The following is a 24,512-nucleotide window of genomic DNA, read 5'->3' as shown; positions in this document are numbered from 1 at the left end:
GAGCATAATTCCAGATTGCTGTCAAAATGGTTGGATCAGTTCATAATTCCAGCAACAATGAATTAGTTTCCCAATTGTTTTACACCCCCCTCCAACATTTTCATTTTCAATCATTTCAGCTAATCTGATAGGTATAAATGATATTTTTTCTAATTCAGGAAAATAATCCTTTGGTAATTTAATTGGGATGGCATTGAATGTATGAATTAGGTTAGGTAAAATTATCATTTTATTATATTGGTCCTGCCTACTCATGAACAACGAATATTTCTCCAATTATTTAGCTGATTTTCTTTGTAGGTCTATTTTCAAAGATTAGGGGAAAAGGGAAAAAAAAGTATATGTTCTAAAATATTTATAGCAGCTCTCTTTGTGATGACAAAGAACTGAAAATTGCAGGGTGCCTGTTGGTAATATGAATGTCTGGATCACCTGGATTTGATGGAGCTGCATTATTATCCAAAAGTATTTTATGAAAGCCTGGATTAATAGAAGCAAAATGCCCTTCAACTGAACTCTAAACTGAACCCAGATAGCTAGCAGGTAAGTCCCTACCTGGTGACTTCTTTCCCCAGGAAAGTAAGTCCCTATCTTGTGGGGTCATACAGGAGTCCTTATCCTTGCCAAACTCTTTTTTTTGGAATCATGTAATTTTTTTAAAGTTATTCCAAATATTTTAATAAGAGTTCTTTGCCAGGCATTAAAAACACCAGTTTGTGAGGATAGACTCCACTGGAGAAAGAGAATACAGAATGCAAGTAGCCATGGGGCTGAGGAATCTTCTTGATTTGGGGCAGGATCTGAGAGTCCACTGTTTTCTGATCAGTCTTGCGCTGCTCTGTATTCTCATATTTCTTTTTTCTGTGTCAAAAATCTCTCCTTCTTGGTGTCTAGGTTTACAGAGCCTCTTCTTCTTGCAGTAAGCATCTGTAAGATGATCTGGAATTTTCACACCTGAAAGGTTAGCCCTAGTAAAGGTGGCAATGACAAATTTCTGATGGGTTCTTCACAGAGGAACAAGATTGATGGTCAGAGGTCCAGTCACCAGTAGCAAGCCACTAGCCAGCTGATTCAGGAAAACCACTTGCTTGCCCCTGTGGCAGCCAGTGACCACGATCAGGACTGTGCCCAGGGTGATGCTAGATCAGAGTCTCCTCACATGCTGGCTGAAGGGCTTTTTGCCATGACTTAGCAGCTTTCTAGGCACATCCTCAGTAGGGCAATACCTAGGCATTTTGTGAATCTTCACCACTCAGTTTCCTCCATTATCACCACCACCTGACTTTGAGATGGTAGCAGGCACCTTCTCTTTCTTTTTCCTTTCAATCCAGGTTTTGGAAGTAGTGTCCTTGCACTTATACATGGCCCTCTGGGAATACATGGCAGACCTTGAGTATCTGCCAATCCCTCTGACCAGGACTGGGTTGTGGCTGCAATACTTTCCAGGCTTTTTCACCACCTTCTTGGCCACATCTTCCTTTTTGGCCTTCTTTTCCTTTTTGATCTTTTTTCCTTTGGTTCCTTTTGGGATTTTTTTGTCCACCATCTTGAGAGAAAGGAAAGAGGGAATCATGTAATCTTATCATAGTGTTTCTGTATTTCTTACATATTTGTTATAACTGAAATGGTTAAAACTGCTTTACATTACATCCATTCTTGTTATAGTATTTGCTTTTGGGTTGATTTGTATCATGCTAATGAAATTGATAATACCCTGCAACCAGTGAGCAAAGAAACCTTATATACCCCTAGAAAGAGGGAGTCTTTGAGCTCCTTCTTTGGAAGGGGTCACAGCATAATTATGCTTGCTTGTTTTGGGGACAAATAAACTGGTACTATGTTTTTCCTGTCTGTCTCTGATCTGGTTTTTCTTGTAGGAGACATTATGAAAATTATTTCTCTGATCTGTTTTTTTCCTTATAGGAGACATTCTCTGATTTGTTATTTTTTTTTTAAGAGACAGGAGACATTATAAAAATGATTTCTCTGATCTGGTTCTTCCTGTAGGAGAAATTATAAAAATAATTTCTCTGATTTGTTTTTTTTTTTTCTGTAGGAGACAGGCAATAACAAACAATAGTTGATAGTCAGTTGGGGAATAGCTGAAAAAAGTTGTAGTATATGATTGTGATAGAAGATTATCATGCTATAAGAAATGATGAGCAGGATAGCTTCAGAAAAACCTGGGAAGACTTATATAAACTGATACAAAGTAAAATGAGCAGAACCAGGAGAACATTGTACACAGTAACAGCAATATTGTTTTTGTTGTTGTTGTTTAGTTGGTTTTTTGGGGGGGGTTGTGGGGCAATGAAGGTTAGGTGACTTGCCCAGGGTCACACAGCTAGTAAGTGTCAAGTGTCTGAGGCCAAATTTGAAGTCAGGTCCTCTTGAATCCAGGGCCAGTGCTTTATCCACTGCACCACCTAGTTGCCCCCTAGCAATATTGTTTTAAGAACAACTTTGAGTAAATAATTTTGACTATTATAAATACCCAAATTAACTACAAAGGACATATGAAGGAATATGCTATACACATCCAGAGAAAGACCTGATAAATAGAAGTATGTATAAAATTATTTTACATATATAAATATATATTTATGTCTAATAGTAGCTATCTCTAGGATGGGGAGAGGGAAAGGAAGAAAAAAAGGAAGTTACATGATAACTTTATTATCTATTTAAAAGAAATAGCAAGTTGTACATAATATATTGGCTATTTCATGTGCAATCACCAATTCTATGTTATGGAAATGCTTGTTTTATTTCATAAATTAAAAATGAAATAAATAAAACCTTTTTTAAAAAGACATGTCAGGGGGCAGCTAGATGGTGCAGTGGATAGAGCACCGGCCCTGGAGTCAGGAGTACCTGAGTTCAAATCCGGCCTCAGACACTTAATACTTAACTAGCTGTGTGACCCTGGGCAAGTCACTTAACCCCAATTGCCTCACTAAAAAAAAAAAAACAAAAAAAAATGTCACTCCTTTGTCCCATGACTCCACTTGCCATCTCTTTTACATCCTAGATCAAAATGCCCTCTCTTGGCTACAACTTCCCCATTTCTATTGTCTCCCCTAATTAGAATGTAAGTTCCTTGTGGGCAAGGGCTATCTTGCTTTTTGCATTTGTATCCCCAGCAATTAACACAGTGTCTACCACATGAGAACTATTTGAAAAAGACTTTATTACTAAATCATTTATTTATTTACTCATTCATACTATGGAAATACGTGGAGGGATTTATTTCCATTATTATTTTATTTTAGGATAGTACTTTATTTGAGAATAAAATGAGATAATATATGTATAGCATTTGCACAGTCTCTGGCACATGGTAGATACTTAAGAAATGCATATTCTCTTCCATTTCCCTCGCATTAACCAATCATTATTATTAAACCTAGATTTTCAAAATCAGCTTCACAAATGTGGAATGGTGTAAGCATGGCAAGACAATAGCTCCTTTGGAAAAGACATAGAGGTTTTAGTATCTTGCTAACTCAAAAATGTTACTGTTACTCTGGGCTGCTTAAAGAGAGACAAAGTACCCAGAACAAGAAAGATGGTAATCTATATTCTAACAATATTGATAAGACCACATTTGGAGTAATGTTGGGGAGGGGGGGAGTAACAGTCTGCATTATATCTGGGAAAGTGACCAGCTACTAAGAATGGTCATGTCCTATGAAGATTGATTAATGGAACTTAAGATGGTTAGCCTGGAGAAAAGAAGACTCAAGAAGTGCCTTGAAAAAATTGACAAAGGGCATCTTGCCTCATCTCATTTTTTCTGCTGAAGCCAGGAAAGCTGATTGTTAAATTATCAGTGTGAGCATTTATACCTTGGACATTAGCAAACACTATAAATCAGGGCTTGACTTATTGTTTCATTGGTTGTCTAGGTTTAAGAAAGTGGTGGGGAAAATGTCAAGAATGCAGATTAAATTTTAAAATGTGTCATGATATATTTATTTTCCCCTAGACCAATTGTTAAGCATTTACCAACATACTCCTGATTAGATCCCTTCCCCTACCCCCACTTCCCAAGGTAACTTTATCCTGTGTAAAATGACTTTAATCATTTTGAAGGTCTCCTTTACATAAATTTGTCTCTTGACAACTTCTATCCACTGCTCTTAGCTCTTCTCTTTGAGGCAGCTACGTCGCACAGTGGATAGAATACTGGTACTGGAGTGAGGAAGATCTACATTCAATCCTGCCTTAGACTTTTACTATCTATGTGACCCTGGGCAAGTCACTTAACCTCTCAGCCTCAATTTCCTCATCAATAAAATGAAGATAATAGTAACACCAATCAAATCAAATCAAATGACATGTAAAGCCATGTGCAAATATTAAAGGGTTATATAAATAATCATTGTTATTATTATAAAAACAATGCATATTAAATCATCTCCCATTACCATTCCTTTCCTGTTTTTCCTCCTATGCTTAGAATAAACTTTTAATTATTTAAAATTTTTTTCAAGTAATAATTTTTAAAATTAATCTGTCTTTCCTACTACCCCTCTCCATAATGAACAAATTGAAACACACATACATTCCTCAATCCATAGCTACAGAGTCTGACAAAATATTGTTTCATTAGCCATGTATAAAAATGAATGTATGAAATGTATGTCTCTTTATGGGTTTTCAATTCATAACCTCCCTGTAAGGAGGTGGGTATCATGTTTTGTCTTCATTCTTTTAGACTCATGGCTTATCATGGCATTGATTAGAGTTCTAAATTTTTTCAAAGTTATTTTTCCCTATAATGTTGTTTTCATTGTTTGAATTGTTCCTCAACTTGTACTTAGATTTTAATTAGTTCATAGAGATCTTCACAGGTTTCTCTGAAATTCTGTAATTCATCATTCCTAATGGCACAATAATATTCTATCACATTTATATACCATAATTAGTTTAGTCATTCCCCAGTAGGATACCCCCTTAGTTTCCAAATTGGCTACCACAAAAAGAGTTACTATAAATACTTTTGTACATATGGAACTTTTCTCTTCTTTAATTTCTTGGAGACATAGGCCTAAAACTAGTATAGCTGAGTCAAAGAGTATGCACAGTTCAGTAACTTTCTAGGCATAGTTCCAAATTGCTTTCTAAAAAAGCTTGAACAATTCACAACTCTACCAACAGGGAACTAGTATGCCTGTTTTCCTATAGGTCCTCCAACATTTGTAATTTTCCTTTTCTTGTCATCTCTACAGTATGATAGGTGCAAGTTGAGACCTTAAAATTGCTTTGATTTGCATTTCTACAGTTATTAGTGATTTAGAGCACTTTTTTCATGTTTGTTGATAGTTGATTTCTTCCTTTGAAAACTGCCCATTCATATCCTTTGACTATCTAGTGGAGAATGGCTCTTAGTTTAAAATTTTTTCAATCAGTCCCTTACATATCTTGGGAAAAGATCTTTATCAGAGAAACTTGTTGCATTTTTTTCTCCCAGTTACCTATTTCCTTTCTAATTTTTATTACCTTAGACTTGCTTGTGCAAAACCTTTTAAATTTTATATAATCAAAATTGTCCACTTTCTCTTATGTGATCCTCTCAATCATTTGTTTAGTCATAAGCTACTCCCATAGCTATTGATCTGAAAGGTAATTCTTCCTTGCTCCTCCAATTTGCTTATCATGTGTCTTTTTATATCTGTCATGTATACAATTGGAGATTGTCTTTGTATATGGCATGAAATGTTGACCTACACCTAAGTTCTGCCAGATTGCTATCTAGTTTTCCTAGTAGCTTTTGTCAAATAGTGAGCTCTTTCTTCAGTAATCAGGATCTTTGGGTTTATCCTATACTATGATACTATGTTTGTTTACCTAATCAAATATCTAATCTTTTTTAACTAGTACCAAATCTTTTTAATGATCATTATTTTGTAGTACAGTGTGTGATACAGTATTGATAGACTCTCTTCCTATTTGTTTTCACCAATTACCCTTTAGATTATTGATCTTTTGTTCCTCTGTATTAATTTTGTTCTTATTTTTCTAGCTGTATAAAATATTCTTCGGGAAGTTTGGTTCATCACTAAATAAGTAAATTAATCTAGGCAGTTTTTTGTCATTTTTGTTATGTTAGCCCAACCTACTCATAAACAATGAACATTTCTTCAATGAATTAGATTTGCCTTTATTTCTGAAAAGAATGTTTGATAGATGCATATAATCTCTGGATAATTCTTGGAAGATACACTCACAGAAGAGCTGAGCTCTTAATTTTAGGAGTGAACATAGGAATTTGAATCAACTCCTACCACCATCCTTTTGCTTGGGCTTCCCTTCTCCCCCTAGTCTTAGAATAGATTTTTTCTTCATTTCAGTTGAAGTCTCTTCAAGGCCCAGCTTAGAGTGTCCCATGATCCACTTTCCACCCTCCCTTGGAGATTTTCATTGTTTGAAACTCCTTGCACTGATTTCATTTTCCCTTTTATAACAATAATTTGTACCTTTGTCTTTCCTCTCACTAGACTCTTTGAGAGCAGGGCCTGTGTCCCATCTATCCTGTTTCCCCAGTGTCTAACATAGTCCCTTGCACAGTGCCATATTAAATCATTAAACTGAAAGGCAAAAAAAAAAATCCTTAAATAAAATTATAAAACCAGACACTATTGAGGTTAATAGGAAAAACAGAAAGAAAAACTATACTAAAGGAGGCTCTCAGCAATTCTCAGGTGACAATAACAGGAGTGGGAGTTTGGCACAAAACATAGGTTCTTGATTGGGTAGAATATGAACAACAATGAGTCTTTAACTCCGTATCATAACAATAATTGTTGTTGTTAAGTTGTTTTTTACTCATGCCCAACTTTTTATGAGCCTGTGTGGGGTTTTCTTGGCAAAGATTAGAATGATCGGCCATTTCCTACTCCAACTCATTCTCCTGATGAGGAAACTGAGCCAAATAGGGTTAAGTGACTTGCCCAGCAGAACACATCTAGTAAATGTCTGAAGCTGGATTTGAACTCAGGAAGATAAGTTTTCCTGACTGCAGGCCCCAGCACTCTAGATACTGTATCACCTAGCCATTCATAATAATAATTATTTAGTGGTTTAAGACTTGGAAAGTCCTTTATATCTGTTATCTCTTTTAATCTTCACAACCACCCTAAGATATAAGTGCTTTTATTGTCCTCATTTTATAGATGAGGAAACTGAGGCTAAGACAGTTTAAGTGACTTGACCAGTCAGGGTCACACAGTAAGTAAAATATTTGATACAAGATTCGAACTCAGCTCCTTTTGACTCCGAGTCCAACACAGTGTCCTCTACTCCACATTGCTGCCTCTCAAAATAGGATAAAAACAGACTCTGACAGGTATCACTAAGACTTGGAGGGATGAGACACATGACTAAAATACAGTAATGAAAAGTTATATCTGGTTTAAAACCAGAAAGATATGAGAAATGATAGGCACCTGCATGCAAATTAAAAAACCTGAGAGTTGAAATATCATGAGGAATATCTGGGCAAGAGTAAAAAGAGAGGAAAATAGAACTATTGGTAGATATATGTCACAGACCACATGGTGAGATGGGAGATCTGGATGGATGATACTTTTGTAATATCCACCAATCAGTTTCAAATTGAATGTCCCCTAGGCACCTCAAACTCAATATGTCCCAAACAGAATTTGTATCCTTCACTACCACCAACCCCTTCCCTCTTCTGAACATCCCTACTTCTGCTATCCAACTTTGTAGTCATCTAGTTTCAGAACCTTGGGGTCATACTGAATCCCTCCCTCTCCCTCATGCTATCTATCCCATCACTTGCCAAACCTTAATCATTTCTGTCTCCACAACACCTCTCATAGCTGCCCTCTTCTCTCCACTCACAGGGCCCACCACCCCAGTTCTTTGCTGGACTATTACAATTGTATCCTAACTGGGTCCCTAACTCAAGTCTCTCCTCACTTCAATCTACTGTGATGTTTAAAATCTATATTGTGGTCGCCTTAAATTAGAAGCTTCAGCACCAGTCTTTGGGCATTAAACATTTATTAAAGCATACAGGTATTCACAAGGAGTTCAAAAAGTTAAGAAAAAGCCTATCTAGCCAAGAGTTCCAGCCTGGTTGGGTTCTTCCTCAAGTCCTCCTCCACAAGCCTGCTTTAATCAGGAACTCCCCAGCAGGCTGATTGTGGAAGTTTTTTATAGGTCTGGAACAGAGGCGGTCCTTACACACTGCTTCAAGCTGATTGGTTGGTGTCATCCAAATCCATTGGTTTTGAAGGTGTTCTCAAGTTGAGTTCACTGTCTAGCTTCTGAGAACAATACCTTCTTAAGGGTTAGCCAGGTGTGATTACAATCCAATTAACTTGAAGTAGGCTAATCAGCAGTCAATCACTCTCACTTGATTCAATCAGTCTAGATTAATCTCCAGGTGCATCTTTGAGTATCTGCGAAATCCCATTATTTCATCACACTACAAAGGTGCCAAAGTTTCCTCCCTGAAGGAAGGGAGGAAAGGGTCTGACTATTGTTATTCCCTTGTTCAAAAAACACAAGTGGGCCCCTGTTCCTAGGTTCTGGGTTTAGCATTTAAAACTCTGCACAACCTGATTCCTGCCCACCATCCCAGGCTTTTTTTTTTTTTTTTTTTTTAGTGAGGCAATTGGGGTAAAGTGACTTGCCCAGGGTCACACAGCTAGTAAGTGTTAAGTGTCTCAGGTCGGATTTGAACTCAGGTACTCCTGACTCCAGGGCCGGTGCTCTATCCACTGTGCCACCTAGCTGCCCCTCATCCCAGGCTTTTTATAGATTACTTTCCTTCCTGTTCTCTACTTTCCAGTCAGATTGACTTTCTTGCTATTCCACAGACATGACATTCTGTCTTCTCTCTTTGTGCCTTTGTACAAGCCGTCTGTCTCTTGTAAATAGGATAGAATCTCTAGCATTCTTCAAAGCTCAGCTCAGAAGGAAGCTCTTACACCTACATGAGGTCTTTCCTGACTCCCCCCCACACATACTGCTAGCACCTCCCCCCTGGAAAATTGCCTTGTATGTAACCTAGACATATTTATTTATGTTTTCTCCCTTGAAAAGACTGGTAAGCTTCTTGAGTTCAAGGATTGGTTCATTTTTTTCTCTTTGCATGCTCATCATATAGCACAGTGCCTGACTCAATGCATGTAGGCACTTAATAAATGCTATTTGATTGATTGAAAAATAAGTGTTCATATTCATTGAATTAAGGAAAATAATTCTATTTGATCACCCTTCTTGAGAACAAGCTAGGGAATAAAGACAACTGGCATTGTAGCATGAATAGTTTCATGCCCTTTCTCTTTGTGGACTCTTCCTTTCGAAGGAAGTTGTGTCTGTTCAATTTTCTTTTCTTTTTTTTTTTTTGTGAGGCAATTGGGGTTAAGTGATTGGCCCAGGGTCACACAGCTATTAAGTGTTAAATGTCTGAGGTCGGATTTGAACTCAGGTTCTCCTGACTCCAGGGCTGGTACTCTATCCACGTCGCCACCTAGCTGCCCCTGAACAAAGACTTGTTAAATTGAGCTTAATCATTAAAGCTTGCCATTAAAAAATAATAATAACTCTCTCTTCTTCTCTTGTACCAATAAAGGCCAGGGCACATATTTGGGCAGAAAAGTCTAGTCCTAATTCAACTAGGAATTTTAAAAAATTATTATCTGAAATCAGTGAATATCCAGAGAACCTTTCCCTGCCATGCTTTCTCTGCTTAGCTTGGTTCAGGTGGTATTACCCTTTGCTTTCATCAACAGTTGTTTTAAGAGGAACAAAATATCTACAATATACATAAAATAGAAGAAAATAACCAGTACGTGGTGCATTTAGAAACATGAATTAGAACCCTCATTGGCTAGAAGATTTGCCCTGTAATGGTGTGGAGATAGAATATTGGCAATTCTGAGCCACTTGAAGGATATAAACCTGGAGTCACAGAGATAAAAAGGATCATATGAATAATCTGGAACAAACAAACAAAAAACCTAAATATTCCTGGAAGACAACTTGCTGCTTAGCCTCCCAGGAAGGCTGTGCTAAGAACTTATGTGTCAACACTCCAAGCTTCACCTTGGACCTGGGTCTGGGTATTCCATCTATTACAATGGGAATGACAGCACTAGTTTGTCTGTAGCTTGACTGAGAACAATGAACATAGCTTGACAAAACTCTTCTCCACACCATAACTCGCTGGGGATTCTTTACTTTGGAGATATCTTATATACATACACTCCTGGTTTACTTCACAAGCAGTTCCAACAGATGTCTGGGTTGCCTGGCAGGGACTGGAGGAGGGAGGTATTTGGGGAGCTGCATTTCAGATGGATGGTTTTCAGGGCCTTGGGTTCAGAATATTATTAGATCAGGGGGAGTTCTTAGTTAAGGAAGGTGGTAAGAGACAAGTGGGGAAAATACCAGATCTAAAAATTGAGTACTGGGACCATTGTTCACAATCTGTGTGATCTTGGCAGACATGCCATTTAACTTCTCTTTGAGGTCATTCCCTCACTTTCACCTGTAGGAGTAAGTCTAGATGCTCTCTTAGGCTCCTCCCGACTTCAAAGATCCTAAATATGAGAATTTCTTCACCAAACAGAAAGCCAAGAATGAATTGGGTCATAGGTTATCAGGTTAGGAGACTTTGGAACAGTTCCAGTGCAAGTCAAGTCAAAGTTAGTGGGGAGGGGCAAACATGGACAATGGTGTCTTTTTTTAATGCTTTCTTTAAGAAAGAAGGGAGAAGTTCTATCTCTATCTCTATCTATCTTTCTATCTATCTACCTATCTATCTCTCTATCCATCCATCCAGCTATCTATTCATCCATCCATCTATCCATCTATCCATCTATCTATCTATCTATCTATCTATCTATCTATCTATCTATCTATCTATCTATCTATCTATCTATCTATCTATCTATCTATCTATCTATCTATCCATCCACCCATCCATCCATCCATCCATCTATCTATCTACCTACCTATCTATCCTTCTTAGAATGTTATCCCAGCTCAGAATTCCCAACCTGTGGAATTCCCAGCCATCCTGTTATAAATGGGCTTTGTGTATGCCCAGAACACAGAAGATGGAGGCATTTGTGTGGGAGAAGGCAGGGACCTGCTTCTGGGATGAGATATTTTTCATTCCTCTACCACATGTGTGGGAGGAACCTCTTTTCATTGGCTGCACAGCTGGAACAGGCAGCATCTTTAAACATTATCAACTTAAGACAGCTGCTCTCTCTTTTCAGGCAGTCTGGGAGTAAAGGTTTATCCATAGCACAAGCACTATGAATTAAGCTGCATAAGGGGAAGCCACCTTTTTCTACATACTTTTTTTGGATCTGTGTCCCTGAGAAATGTTTTGGGGTTTTGGTCTAGTTCATTTGTTCTTTTCAGGCCACAGAGTCCCCAGATCTGGGAGCTCAAGCCCTGGGGACATTGGAAACAGGATTCCAGAATAGATGTTACTTCCAGCCCAGCAGGGAAACCCTCAGAAGCTAGTGTACAAGACAGGGTGGGGCAAGGAGCTGGGGCTTTGGACTTGTAACTTGGTTACAAGGAATTGAATTAAACCGTGAACTTTTCAGTGACTGGGGTGCTATAAAGAGGGATTATGTTCCCAGGGTTGGGGTAGACGTAGGGAAGGAGATGTTTTAAAACATATTCTTGCTATACCTTTGAAATAAATGTACCTTTGTAAAAGCTAATCTGAGGGGCAGCTAGGTGGCACAGTGGATAGAGCACCGGCCCTGGAGTCAGGAGTACCTGAGTTCAAATCCGGCCTCAGACACTTAACACTTACTAGCTGTGTGACCCTGGGCAAGTCACTTTACCCCAATTGCCTCACTAAAAAAAAGAAAAAAGAAAAAAGCTAATCTGGCTGTTAAGTGGTTAAGTAGAACTTCAGTACCTGGAACCCCTAAATTGGGGGAATACAATCAGTGGGTGCTTGAATCACTGACAAAGAAACTAGACATCTCCACCCTCATAAGATTACTGAGGAACCATTGGGTTGGGGTGAAATGTAACATACCTGATCTTGGGGCAGTGGTGGGGGCAAGAAATTAAGGTCAAACTTTCAAGAGCAATTTGGTATGAGAATACTGGCTTTGTAGACAAAGGATCTCAATTTGAATCCAGTCCCTACTTCTTAAGAATCTGTGTAATCTTGGACAGGGGCAGGTAGTGGTGCAGTGGATGGAGCACTGGCCCTGGAGTCAAAAGGATCCAAGTTCAAATCTCACTTCAGGCACTTACTAGCTCTGTGACCTTGGGCAAGTCACTTAACCCCAATTACCTTAAAATATCCTCATCCTGATATATATCTTGCCACTGGACCCAGATGGTTCTGGAGGGGAGAGTGAGGTCGGTGCTTCATTTAAAATACAATTCAGTGCAAGTCATGACATCTCCTTAATGTCATAGTCAAGACTGAAGGACAAACAACAACAGCAACAACATCAAACACTGTTGGATAAAGTCTCCTGATCGTCTGGGTCTTAGTTCCTCATCTACAGAATGAGGAGATTAGACTACATGACCTCCAAAGACTCAACCAATTTGAAATCTATAATCTTTAAATGTTTCTCTAGGAAGTTTCCCCTGATACTACTAATCAGTAACAACTTTTCCCTCTCAGACCTCAAATAGCATTTTGCATGCTCAGCATGTGCACTTAAAAAAAAAAACACTTAAAAAAAGTTTTAAAAAATGTTTTTGGTTATTTTTAGACACTGTCACTTCCCAATGACTTCCCTCTCTATCAACAAAACACTTTCTTGTAAAAAATATACATACAGCTAAGTTCTCATGCATTTATTATGTGTCATTTTGTATTCTAGTTATCTGCCTGTACGTTATATCCAAGTCCTAGACTGTAAACTCTAGAAGGGCAGGGAGAGCTTTCTATATAAACTCGATCTCTCTCCCAGCACCATGCAGGTGTAAGGGACTAAAATTCTAGCTATACTGTCTAAAATATCTAATGAGTGGTCGCCAATAATTTATAAGCTTTAGCAAGAGTTAGACTTTTAAGCATTTATTAAGGAGAATAAGAATTTGGTAAAGAGAGAGAGAAAGGCCTAGATTCATCTATCTATTGAAGGGAGAAAACATTTGTAGCTCCCTTCTCCACCAGAGTCCTCAGGAAAGAGAGTGAGCCAGTGTGCCAGCCTCCCCCTTCCTCCTCTCACCAGCAAATGTCACTTCCTGACGCCAAAGAAAAGACACACGGTCCTGCCCTCAGAGGCCCTCTCCTCATGTTGGAGCTTTCCTACAGTAAGTCTCCAGCAGGTGGCGTCATTCCAATCGTTACACAGGATGCCCTGCCTATTAAGTACATGCTTAAGAAGTGTTTGTTTTGTTGACTTTAATGTGGTCCAAAGCTGGTACTAATGCTCTTCTTAGCTAAGCCCTTTCCAAGTTGGGGTTTCTTTCCTTTTTTCAAACCATTTTATGAAGATTTCTATTTGCCGAACAAAACTAACAAAACAAAACTAGAAGTTCTGAAGGCACTTCTTGCTTTCTGACAAAACTCTGGGCATTTTTGGATTTTCAGCAAAGTAAGCTGGGAGTTTCACAATGGGTTCCTGTATGGATCTCCAGAAAAGAGCTTGCAGTTTTGCCCAGAACTCAAAAGAATACCACTAATAGGGCAATCTGCATTGAGAGCATCTGAAAAAGAAAGATGATGATGGAGAAAGGATTTGCAAGTATCCCAAATCCTACAGAAACTTATAAAATTCTGATGCCCAAAGGCCTCACCAATACACAAAGTGACTTGAATCCACAGGCATAATTTTTTTTTTTAAATTGAGCTATGATTGTGGAACCCTGCAGATCACTACTAACTATAATTTTTAAGTGGTTCTTTTCTTCATTTCTTATGATACAGCAACAAGAACAACAAAATGTCTTTATCATTATAGACAATTCATTAAAGATCTCAGTCCTAGTCTAAGTATCTGTTTTGCTCGAGAAATACTTAGGTAGGAAAGCGAGTCTGAATTTCCCCTCATACAAGTCATAATCTTCCTCGTAGGTTTTAATTCGACATTGTTTTGTACTTATAAGGAATTGTTACACTAATCATATTTTTGCCAAATTGGCCATCGCATAATCCACCTACCACTGACCAACTACAGAAGAAAAATTAAACAAACGGTTTGCTGTTGTTATCCTTTTCTTTCCCGAGGGCTTTGAGCTTCTGAAGCCAGAAGGTCACTTGGATTCTGTACACAACTTTGGTAATTGCATTCTTTGCCTCTACAGAATGCCACGCTGCTCCAGGCAGTCCAAAATAGCTACTGCAAACAAAGGCAATGACTGCCGAGACGTTTTCAAACACAGCAGGTTATTGGCTAAGGCTATAATGGAAACTATATGTGTGTGTGGTGCAGTATATGTGTGTGTGTGTGTGTGTGTGTGTGTGTGTGCGCACATACGCACTCGAATGTGCCCTTCAGCCTCCAAATGGCTTTGGCTGATTTGAGTAAATCTATTCTGTGTTTCAGGTTTAAGTGTATATATCCCTATGTATGGGGGCAGCTAAATGATACAATGGATAGAGTGCCAGGCCTGGAGTCAGAAAGACTCATCTTCCTGAGTTCAAATCTGGCCTCAGATACTTAATAGCTGTGTGACCCTGGACAAGTCATTTAATCCTGTTTGCCTCAGTTTCCTCATCTGTAAAATGAACTGTAGAAGGAAATGGCAAATCAATCCAAGATCTTTGCCAAGAAAACCCTACAAGAGTCACAAAGAATTGGACATGACAGAAACAACTGAACAACAATAACATCGACAGGTATGCACATGCATGTATATTACTGCATGTAGGTATATATATGCATATGTACATATGCATACATGTCCACATACAGCATATATAAGTACATATGCCCATTTACAGATACTGATATGTAGATACAAAGATGTATACATGTATATACACATACATATATGTGAAGATATATTTAGAAGTATTTATACTTATATACAGTATGAATGTATATGTGTACATATTAATTTGAGCTTAAATATATATGCTCATGTATATATATACACATGTAAGTATAGACATGTGTACATTTAAACAAAAACACGCACTCATATGTGTGTTACATATATATTTCATATGTTTTATATGTGTATATACAAATATATGTATTTTTCCTAATGTTCTATAAGTCACATTGGTATCCCCAAGACAGAATAGATTCACTCATACCAGCCAAAGCCACTTGGAGACTGAAGGGCTCTGATGAAGGGTGATGGGAGACTTTGGAACTCATTCACCTTGGACCCAAATGCCATAAGTAAGGGGATTCCTTGCTTGGCTTATGGCCACTGCTCATGTATAATAAGGAACCTACCAAACATAGTTTCCTCTGTTGGCTCCAGTCTTTTTCAACTACACAAGCATGTGGCTGGTGCTGGCAAATGGTGGAGACAAACAGCTGTTTAGGACAGTAGGATCACAGACCCAGAGATGGTAAGGGCCTCAGGAGTCATCCAAGTCCCTTGTTTGATTGAACAGGCCTGGTGAAGTGACTTGATCAAGGTCACATAATTGCTAAGTGGGAGAGCCAGAGTCTGAATGAGGGCTTTCTGGCTCCAAATACAGGATGCTCTACTCTGCCGCAGGCATCTGCCTGGAAAGGCCCTGAAGATACCCAATTTGGGAAAAGGAGCTGACAGTACATGCTGTCCAAAGGCCCTGAGGCCTGAGAAATCTTGATCCAACATTGGAGCCATTTCTTAAGCCCTTGTTGAGCAATGCGAAGAGTCAGCATGTGAGGTTCTGGTGCTCTCTGTGGTTTTGTAATGTTTATTGTACCGTGATGGACTTGTAGAAGAGGCTGCCACATCTCCTAGGGGTCCCACCCCAAGGTAAGCTATCTGACATTAAGAGAATCCAACAGCAACAGAACATCCTGCCAGGAGGCCTGAGCCCCAGCACAGAGACCCCAGGTTTGGTTTCAGTGTTCTGTCAAACCCAAATCTCACCCACCCCCATTCCAATCTCCAGAGGTCTTCAGGGAGCCTTGTGTTAGAACTGAACCTGAGGTAAAACCAGTGCAGTAAAAGGAGAATACCTGCCTTGGGATGCTTTGGTTGGTACCCTAATGACCTGAACACAAGAAGTATTAAATACTAGGCAGCCATTCTTTAGTAGGAACAACATCGATTCCATGCGATACCAGGCTGGCTTTTCCCTAAAAAGCAATGAAACCCTCCCAAACATTTAAGTGCTCCAGGGGGCTAAGCAAAATATAAAAGCTGAGTTCAGAAGGAGCCAGAGTCTTCTCAGGCTCAACATAGGTTTCTGACCAGGTGTACAGAGGCACACAGAGGCAGGGATGCTGTACCCACCCCTGAATTTATGGGGTACCTAGGTGGCACAGTGGATAGAGAGCTAGGCTTGGAGTAAGAAGACCCTTGTTAAAATCTGACCATAGACACTTCCTAGCTATATGACCTCAGGCAAGTCATTTAACCTCTATTTGCCTCAGTTTTCTCAACTGAAAAATGGAGATCATAACAGCACCTACCTACCTCACAGGATTGTTGCGAGGATCAAATGAGATAATATTTGTATAAAGAGCTTAGCACAGTGCCTGGCACTTGACAACTACTGTATAAATGTTAGCTATTATTACTGTAGCATCCTTGCCTCAAATCTTTTCTATGCTCTTGTTAAGTAACCTTCTTTTTTGTTACATGCTTTATGATCTTTGAGAGACTCATTTTCACTCTACTCTTGAGTCTGAATTTCCAGAATGGCTTGAGTTAGGCCTGGCATAGGACACCCACTCACATTCCTCTTTCTGCACATAGAGCGATTGGCTAGATTTCTAGGAGTGCAGTCTCTTGAATTCTTATTTCTTTCCAGATGTCATCCTTGTCCTCTGTATGTCTTCACCTAAGGGAAAGAGCTCAGAGAGACCTTCATTCTTGTATAGCTATCTCCTTGTAATCCATAGATATATAGAACAGTTGGGGTAGGGGGTCAAAGAAACAAGAATTTATTAAGAAATATGGACCAGGCACTGTGCCAAGAGCTTTACAAATATTATCTCATTTGATCCTCACAACTCTGAGAGGTAGGTGCTATTATCATTTCCATTTTACAGATGAGGAAACTGAGTCAGACAGAGGTTGGCTTTCCCAAGGTCACACACCTAGCAAGTGCCTGGAGCCAAATTTTGACTCAGGTTTTCCTGACTCCAGACCCAACCTTCTCTACCCAATGTGTCACGGAGCTGCCTCAGAAGAGAGGGAGAATTTTTTGGGGGGGGTGGATTCCCCTATATCTATCTTCTAGCCTGTCCCAAGTTCAGTCTCTGAATGATAAAACCAGTGATTTGCTGTCCTTCTGCTGCCCATCCTATTCTTCTTCACTATCACTCCTTCAGGGGAGCTGACCAGGGGCCTCCATAGAAATACCAATGGAAAATCTGGGTAGGTTTTAATAGCCAAAGCTGACTAGGATTGTGGACTGCCATCTTTCTTGTTTTTTTTTTTTCCCCCAAGCTTCTTCTGCCACCTCCAGAGGTCACCCTTAACCCCTAGCTAGGCTAACTTGGAGCAGTGATCACATTCTGGGCAGCCCTTTCTTGGGTTTGGGATAGGTCTGCCACCTCTAGTGCTTTGTAAGAATACTCCTTGGGAAGATATAATATTTGGGGGATCAGGACAAGGAGAGAAGTTACAAAGCAGGTGACAACTCTCTTCTGTAGAGAGTGCTCCATATACCCCAATAGAGAGAGAAACCCTCTCTCCTTGAAATAAGTCCTTTAAGTTCTAGAGTTTTTCTCCTTATCATTTTGGAAATTATTAGAAATAAAAGTCATAAACAAACCAAAAAAAGGTAATAAACAAACATTTGGACTAACAGAGATAGCCTGTATGACCTTGGATGAGTCATTTTAATCCCTCTGGACCTTCATTTCCTCATCTGTAAAAAGGGGGATTAGACTAGGTGGCCCCTGAGAATCCTTCCTACTCTAAACCTATCCCCCATCCTCTCTTGGGCTATGTTCTCGGCCAGTATCATTGTAGTGAATCTCCTTACTAGGGAAATGGGTGACTTCAAGGTGACATTGGAAAAGGAGATTTCTAGGTTTTTCATCTCACCACAATCCAAGAGAAGCTCAGCTTAGATTTCTTTTTCAAACTATTTTCATGAAGATAACTTGTGTGCCAGTGGGTTTAAGGATCTTTCTTGAAAGACTTTTTTGAATCCACACCTAATCTGTAATATTGTTACTGTAACTACAAGAAAGATTGCATTTAGTTGGACGTTATTAAACATCAGACACCAGGATCTATAGACTGCTTGTATACATTCAGCACAGCATCTAGAGAGGCCTGTGGGGGAGAGGAGGAGTGCTGTTCCCTCTGAATAACAGGTAGATACAAAAGCTCTTCTCATGAAGGAGATGGTGACATTTGGCTTCAGTTATCTTTGCTCCCTACTGAACAGTGGTGTCACATCCCACAAAGATGCTGTCAATCCTGTCTCAGCTAATTTAGTCCAAGGAGACATTTCTGACCTGTGGAATGGACAGGGGTCAGCTTTTGCTTTGTAGAGATAGGAGAGAATGTCTCTGATCTTGACAAACACATCACTCTCCCCCTGTTCAAAAATGTTCAATTGACTTCTCCTTAACTAAACTTCTTAGCATGGCTATTCGAGGCCCTCCACAATATGACCCCTTGTATTAAAATTATATCTTGTTCTGGCCCCCCTCACCACTACCCCATTCCTAGTCAGTATAGCAAGTCAGCTTAGAAATAGCCAGTATATATATACCCAAAGGGCTATAAAACTATGCATACCTTTTGATGCAGCAATACCACTGCTAGGTTTATATCCCTGCCAAAAAGAAAAAGACCTATTTGTGCAAAAATATTTATGGCAGCTCTTTTTTGTAGTGGCTAAGAATTGGAAATCAAAGGAATGCCTAAACAAGTTGTGGTATATGATGGTGATGGAATATTATTGTGCTATAAGAAATGACAAGCAAGATGATTTCAGAAAGGCCTGGAAAGACTTGTATGAACTGATGTATAGTGAAGTGGGCAAAATCAGGAGAATGTTGTGCACAGAGACAGCAATATTGTTTGATGAAGACTGTGAATGACTTAGCTATTCTCAGCAATACAATGATTCAAAACAATATCAAAGGACTAATGATGAACATACTATCTACCTCCAAAGAAAGAAGACATATTGATTGAACACAGACTGAAGCATGCTATTTTTGCTTTCTTTCATTTTTTTCTTTTATTAAAGGATTCTTAAACAAAATGACTAATATGGTAATGTTTTACCTAATTGCACATGTATAGCCCATATCTGATTGCTTACCACCTCAGGGAGGAGGGAGAAAAGGGAGGGAAGGAGGAATAGAATTTAGAATTCAACATTTTAAATAAAAATTTTTATTATTAAAAAAAAGAAAGAGTAGCAGTATAGAGGAGCAATAGCAGGAAGTAAGATTACAAGGGGGAAACTGGAAGTTATGCACAAACAATCCCAAAGATCAAAGGGGCATAATTTTTTTTTGGTGAGGCAATTGGGGTTAAGTGATTTGCTCAAGGTCACACAGCTAGTACGTCTTAAGGATCTAAGGCTGGCTTTGAACTCAGGTCCTCCTGACTCCAGGGTCAGTGCTCTATCCACTGTGCCACCTAGCTGCCCCAAGGGGCATAATTTATAAATTGTGTCCTATATCAACCTCAAATCACTTTCTGGTAATATGTGCTGAATCAGGGGAAGCCATCTAGGAGCTGCTGGCAGGGCCTTTTGGTCCTATCATATGAGATGACAACTTTGAAGTGATTTGGATATGTTAAGGAACTAACCCCAAGGTGGCAAGGATAAGAGTTAGGCTGTTCCCCTCCACAAAACCCTATAAAAATTATACCTCAGACTCATGTCCTCCCTCTCCCCAGAATTCTTCATCCATCTCCATGGGGTCTGTGTTGCCAAATGCTCCCAACTCCAAACCTTTGATCTTTGGGATGTTTTGTGCATAACTTCCCTACTCCCCATCCTCTTCCTCAAGCTGCCTATCTTCCTTCACCATCCCATCTGCTGCCTCTGTACCCCTTTCACTGCTTGCCTCTGTATTTTCTGTATTGTTTTCCCCTACATCCTTTGTGACATATTAAAGTATGATTAGAATGTCAGGCCTGGAATCAAGAAGACTTATCTTCCTGAGTTCAAATCTAGCCTCCGACATTTACTAGCTGACATTTACTAGTTGACCCTGGGCAAGTCATTTAACTCTGTTTGCCTCAGTTTCCTCATCTGTAAAATGATCTGGAGAAGGAAATGGCAAACCACTCCAGTATCTTTGCTAAAACCCTAAATAGGGCCATGAAGAGTCAGACATGACCAAAAAACAAAATATCACTACATCATCAAGTTTAGGCCCTGTACTAGGTCCTGAGACACAAAGGCAAAATTAAAAAGAATCCTTGCCTTCAAAGAGCTTACATTCTACTGGGTCAGGGTACAACATAAAAACAGAAAAATACATACATGATAATCTGGAGAGAAAGGACAAACAGGAGAATTAGGAAAGACCTTGAAAGAAGCTAAGGACTCCAAAGGCTGAGATGAGGAGGGAATGCATTTCAAGCATCAGGGATAGGGATGGCTTGTGCAAAATCATAGAGACAAGACATGGTGTGAGCATTTTGGGGAATAATATGAAGTATAATTTGGCTAAAACAAAGAGTTTGTGAAGGGCCAAAGCCCTGACTTTCTGGAGTCATAATATCAAGGATGTTAAATGCTAGGCTTGAGCACATACTATCATTGCTCTAGAACTGAAGGTACCTCAGAAGTCATGTAGGTCAAACCCCTCATTTTACAGATGAGGGAAACTGATATCCAGGGAAGCTAAGAGACTTGCCTAAGGTAACACAGGTTCTGTGTGTGTGTGTGTGTGTGTGTGTGTCATAGTGGATAGAAATCTTTATTATTTAGTTTTGCCAGGCGTGAGGTAGAGGTACAGGCAGTAAGTTTTAGTAGTCCAAAGAGCTAGTGGTGTCCAGAGGAAAACATCTTCTCCACAGGACACATTTCCTACCTGTGATGACCACTATCTCCAGAGGTTGCCTTTTTGGTTTGCAAAGGTCCCCAGCTACCTCTGTAAGGTGATAGGTGATCACCACTGTGGCACCTCTTTCGTGAGACACCCTTTCCCCACAATCCTACAAGGGCAAAAGCCAGACCCTCCCCCCCTTTGCCCACTCCTGTTGTGACTGTTCTCACTGTCAGACTCTCTTCTGGACTGCTATTTCTACCTGTCCCACTCTAGCTTAAATGGCTTTGTCCCAGGTCCTTGTCACCACTCTAGCATGTGACATCAGTTGTCTGAAAGTTTCCAGAACAAGATGACCTGGACAGAGTTCTCAGGCTCAGGCACTCCTGGGATGAACCCCATGCTAAGATCACAACACAACTTGTATCTTCACAACACAGCTTTCAATTCCTCCCAGGGCCGTTAGGAACCACAGGAGTTCCTCTAGACCAGGAGATCTGAGCTGGAGGTCTGTAAACTTGGGTTTGTTTTCTTTTTTCCCTATTTGGGTAACTGTATTTTGACATAATTGGTTTCCTTTGTAATCCTTTGTTATTTCATTTGAGCATTTAAAAACACTCTTCTGAATGCTCAAGGGCTCCATGACACAGAAATAGAAGCCCAGCTCTGGGCCCTAGGGCAAAAGGACTGGAAAATTACTTTCTTCCTCCTCAGAGATTTTGTTCTACTATTATGACTTAACTTCTTCAAATTTTACCTCAGGGGAATTCTTGTCTAGAGAACTCTGAAGATCTGGTTGCCTGGAAAACCCATTGCCACTTCAAATGGGCCACTTACTGAGGCCTAAGGAGCACATTAATATTGATGTTTTTAGAGATAAAAAGCACCGCTTCAAACAACTCAAAATTAAAATATAAAAATACTCCCCCCAAATGACATTTCCATAAGTGCCCTTAGCCTGCTGATACTCTTGTCAACTCTAATCCTTGGCCTGATGATGACTACCTTTCAAGATGGGAGCCGTTGACAGAAATTACTCATTTCACCAATAAAGAAGTCTCCAAGCCTAGAGGGAGGGTGGGGATTGGTTGGGGAAATTTGCAGTCTCTTCCCTCCCCTTCCTTTCCTCAGGAAGGCTCAGTAAACCTGAGTGATTACATTTCAGATGAAAGAACTGAGGCACCACAAGCGTCACAAGGCATTTCTAGTAACTAGTAATTCATAGGTTTGTGTTTCAGCTTCTTTGGTGTTTGTTGCATATTTTAAAGATGATCTGAAAGACCCTAAGGCAACTTTTGTTACTCAAATCTTAACTCACTTTTAAACGCAGCATTATTATCATTATTATTGCCATTTATAGGAGGAAGTTGGTCTTGAGGACCGCTAGCTAGTTATAGGTTTCTTAACTTCCCTGGTTAGTCTGAAGTCCTGGGCTATATCTGATGAGTGGTTGTGAGTGCCTGGGAGTCCTTTGACTCTTTAGCAAGGAAGAGGTTAAATGAAGAATTTCAAATCAGAAGTCTGGTATTGCTCAATGGTATTCTGAGACAGTGGGTCCTGTGATCTAGCCCAAACCCTCTGTGTGTCAAGAGATCAAAGGTTCAGTGAGCCTAGTACAGTGGAAAGATTACTGGCTCTAGAATCAAATGAGCTGGGTTCAAATCCCACCTCAAGATGCTTTTACTATCTGTGTAAGTCTCTTAACCTCAGTTTCTTTATCTGTAAAATAAAAAGAATGGATCAAATGACCCCTAAAAACCCTTCTTTTCTGGGCCTGTTTCTTCATCCCTAAAAAGAAGGTACTGGACCAGGTCATCTCTCAGAATCCTTTTAGTCCTAGAAGAATTAGAGCTCCTTCTTAATTTAGAACCAGAATCCTAATTCTAAATCTCTGATCCTACAATATCCTTGAAGAATGATCAATAATAAAAAAGAGTCAACAAAGTGATTAAATGTCTACTATGTGCCAGGCACTATACTAAGCACTGGGAATACAAATAAAAAAGGGAAGATAATCCCTTCTCTCAAGGAAATTGCAATCTAATGGGGGGGGGGAAGGGAACAACAGAAAAAATAATTCTACAACGGGGATGAGGAAGTCCAAAAGGCGAAGTAGGAAATGAGAAGTCTAAGGAGATGTTGATCCTGTTCCTTCTTAAAAAGAAGAAATCAAGGCTCCACTTTCCAATCAGAGGGACTGATTGATACTGATGAGGTGTGAGTAACAATGCCAAATGGATCTTGCAGGATGATGAGATTTCCCAATGATGAGTTTACTGGGGACATGGCAGAAAAGCCAAGAGTCCCAAATGAGCGCCATAGCCTTGATGCCCTGGCCTTTTCCACTTCCTGGCCATTCCCAAACCATATGGCATGTATTCTGGCCAACCCTCCTCCCACCACAACCTAACCTCTGCCCCCAGCACCGTTAGCTCTGAAAGGATGATGAACACACAAACCACCATGGCGTCGTCTGATTCTATCCAGCAGAGGGCACCGATAACCCAGAGCTACTTCTGCTGAGGCTTCCCCAGAGGGCCCCATTTCTCCTTATTTAACCTCTGCCAGTTTGAATCTTGGGAATCCTGGGGGTGTGTAGCAGGTGACGAGATACCAGGAAAATCTTATGGAGAGTGATTGAATCGTTGGGGGCTTGAGGATGCCACTTGGACAGGGAACAAGAAATTTTCGGTCAGCTTCTGCATCTGATGACCCAGGAACAGAGCTAATTCACCTCTCTGTGCCTCAGTTTCTCTATCTCTAAAATGGGACAGTACTCTAGTGATGAACCTCCTGAGGTTGCTGCACATATCCAGAAGCTAACAATTTGAAAAGGGTATATTGGAAGAACAGCTTCCAGTTCATAAACAAACATTATAATGATTTATTCTATTTTACTAGTCTCTCTGCTGAAACAAGCTTTGGCTCTTGGCAGCATTCCATTTCTCTCCCCTCAGACTGAATGCTTTGCTGCTCAAAGGGCCAGTTTCCTCTTTCCCCACAACATGCCAGGCCTGCTTATCCGGTAATCAATAGCATTTAGCAAGAAGGCACAGGTGAGAGTCGTCGCTCTGGCCACTTTGGGTTCCGAACTTACTAATCATAGGCGGTCATTTCTGACAGTTCAGAAAGGAAGAATTGACTAGAGAAAACTGAGATCAACATGCCAGCTTCCTTTGTGCCTGGAGGCACGTGTCTGTGGCAGTCCTTGGTGGCCCGCTTTCTCTAGCAGAAACCCTTGCTCATCCTTTATCTCCCCCAATAGGGCAGCATAAATGATGAACAGCAGCTTGCATTTCATAGGCAGTATCAGCTTTCCTGCCTGTACCTATTTCAGGCAGACACTGAGGTTGAAATGCAGAATTTCTATAGAGTTATATCAGGTAATAAAAAATCTGGTCCAGAGTGAACCCATCTCAAGTATGAAGAATG

General features: G+C 39.9%; 1 pseudogene; it reads right to left on the bottom strand.

Moving 5' to 3' along the window:
* Nucleotides 1–662: 662 nt before the first annotated feature.
* Nucleotides 663–23,545, bottom strand: LOC122749588 (annotated as a pseudogene).
* Nucleotides 23,546–24,512: the final 967 nt, after the last annotated feature.

Source organism: Dromiciops gliroides, chromosome 1, assembly GCF_019393635.1.
Source record: "Dromiciops gliroides isolate mDroGli1 chromosome 1, mDroGli1.pri, whole genome shotgun sequence".
In the NCBI taxonomy this organism is placed as follows: Eukaryota; Metazoa; Chordata; class Mammalia; order Microbiotheria; family Microbiotheriidae; genus Dromiciops; species Dromiciops gliroides.
Note: the sequence above shows the minus strand (reverse complement) of the source record. Positions and strands in the feature narration are given on the sequence as shown.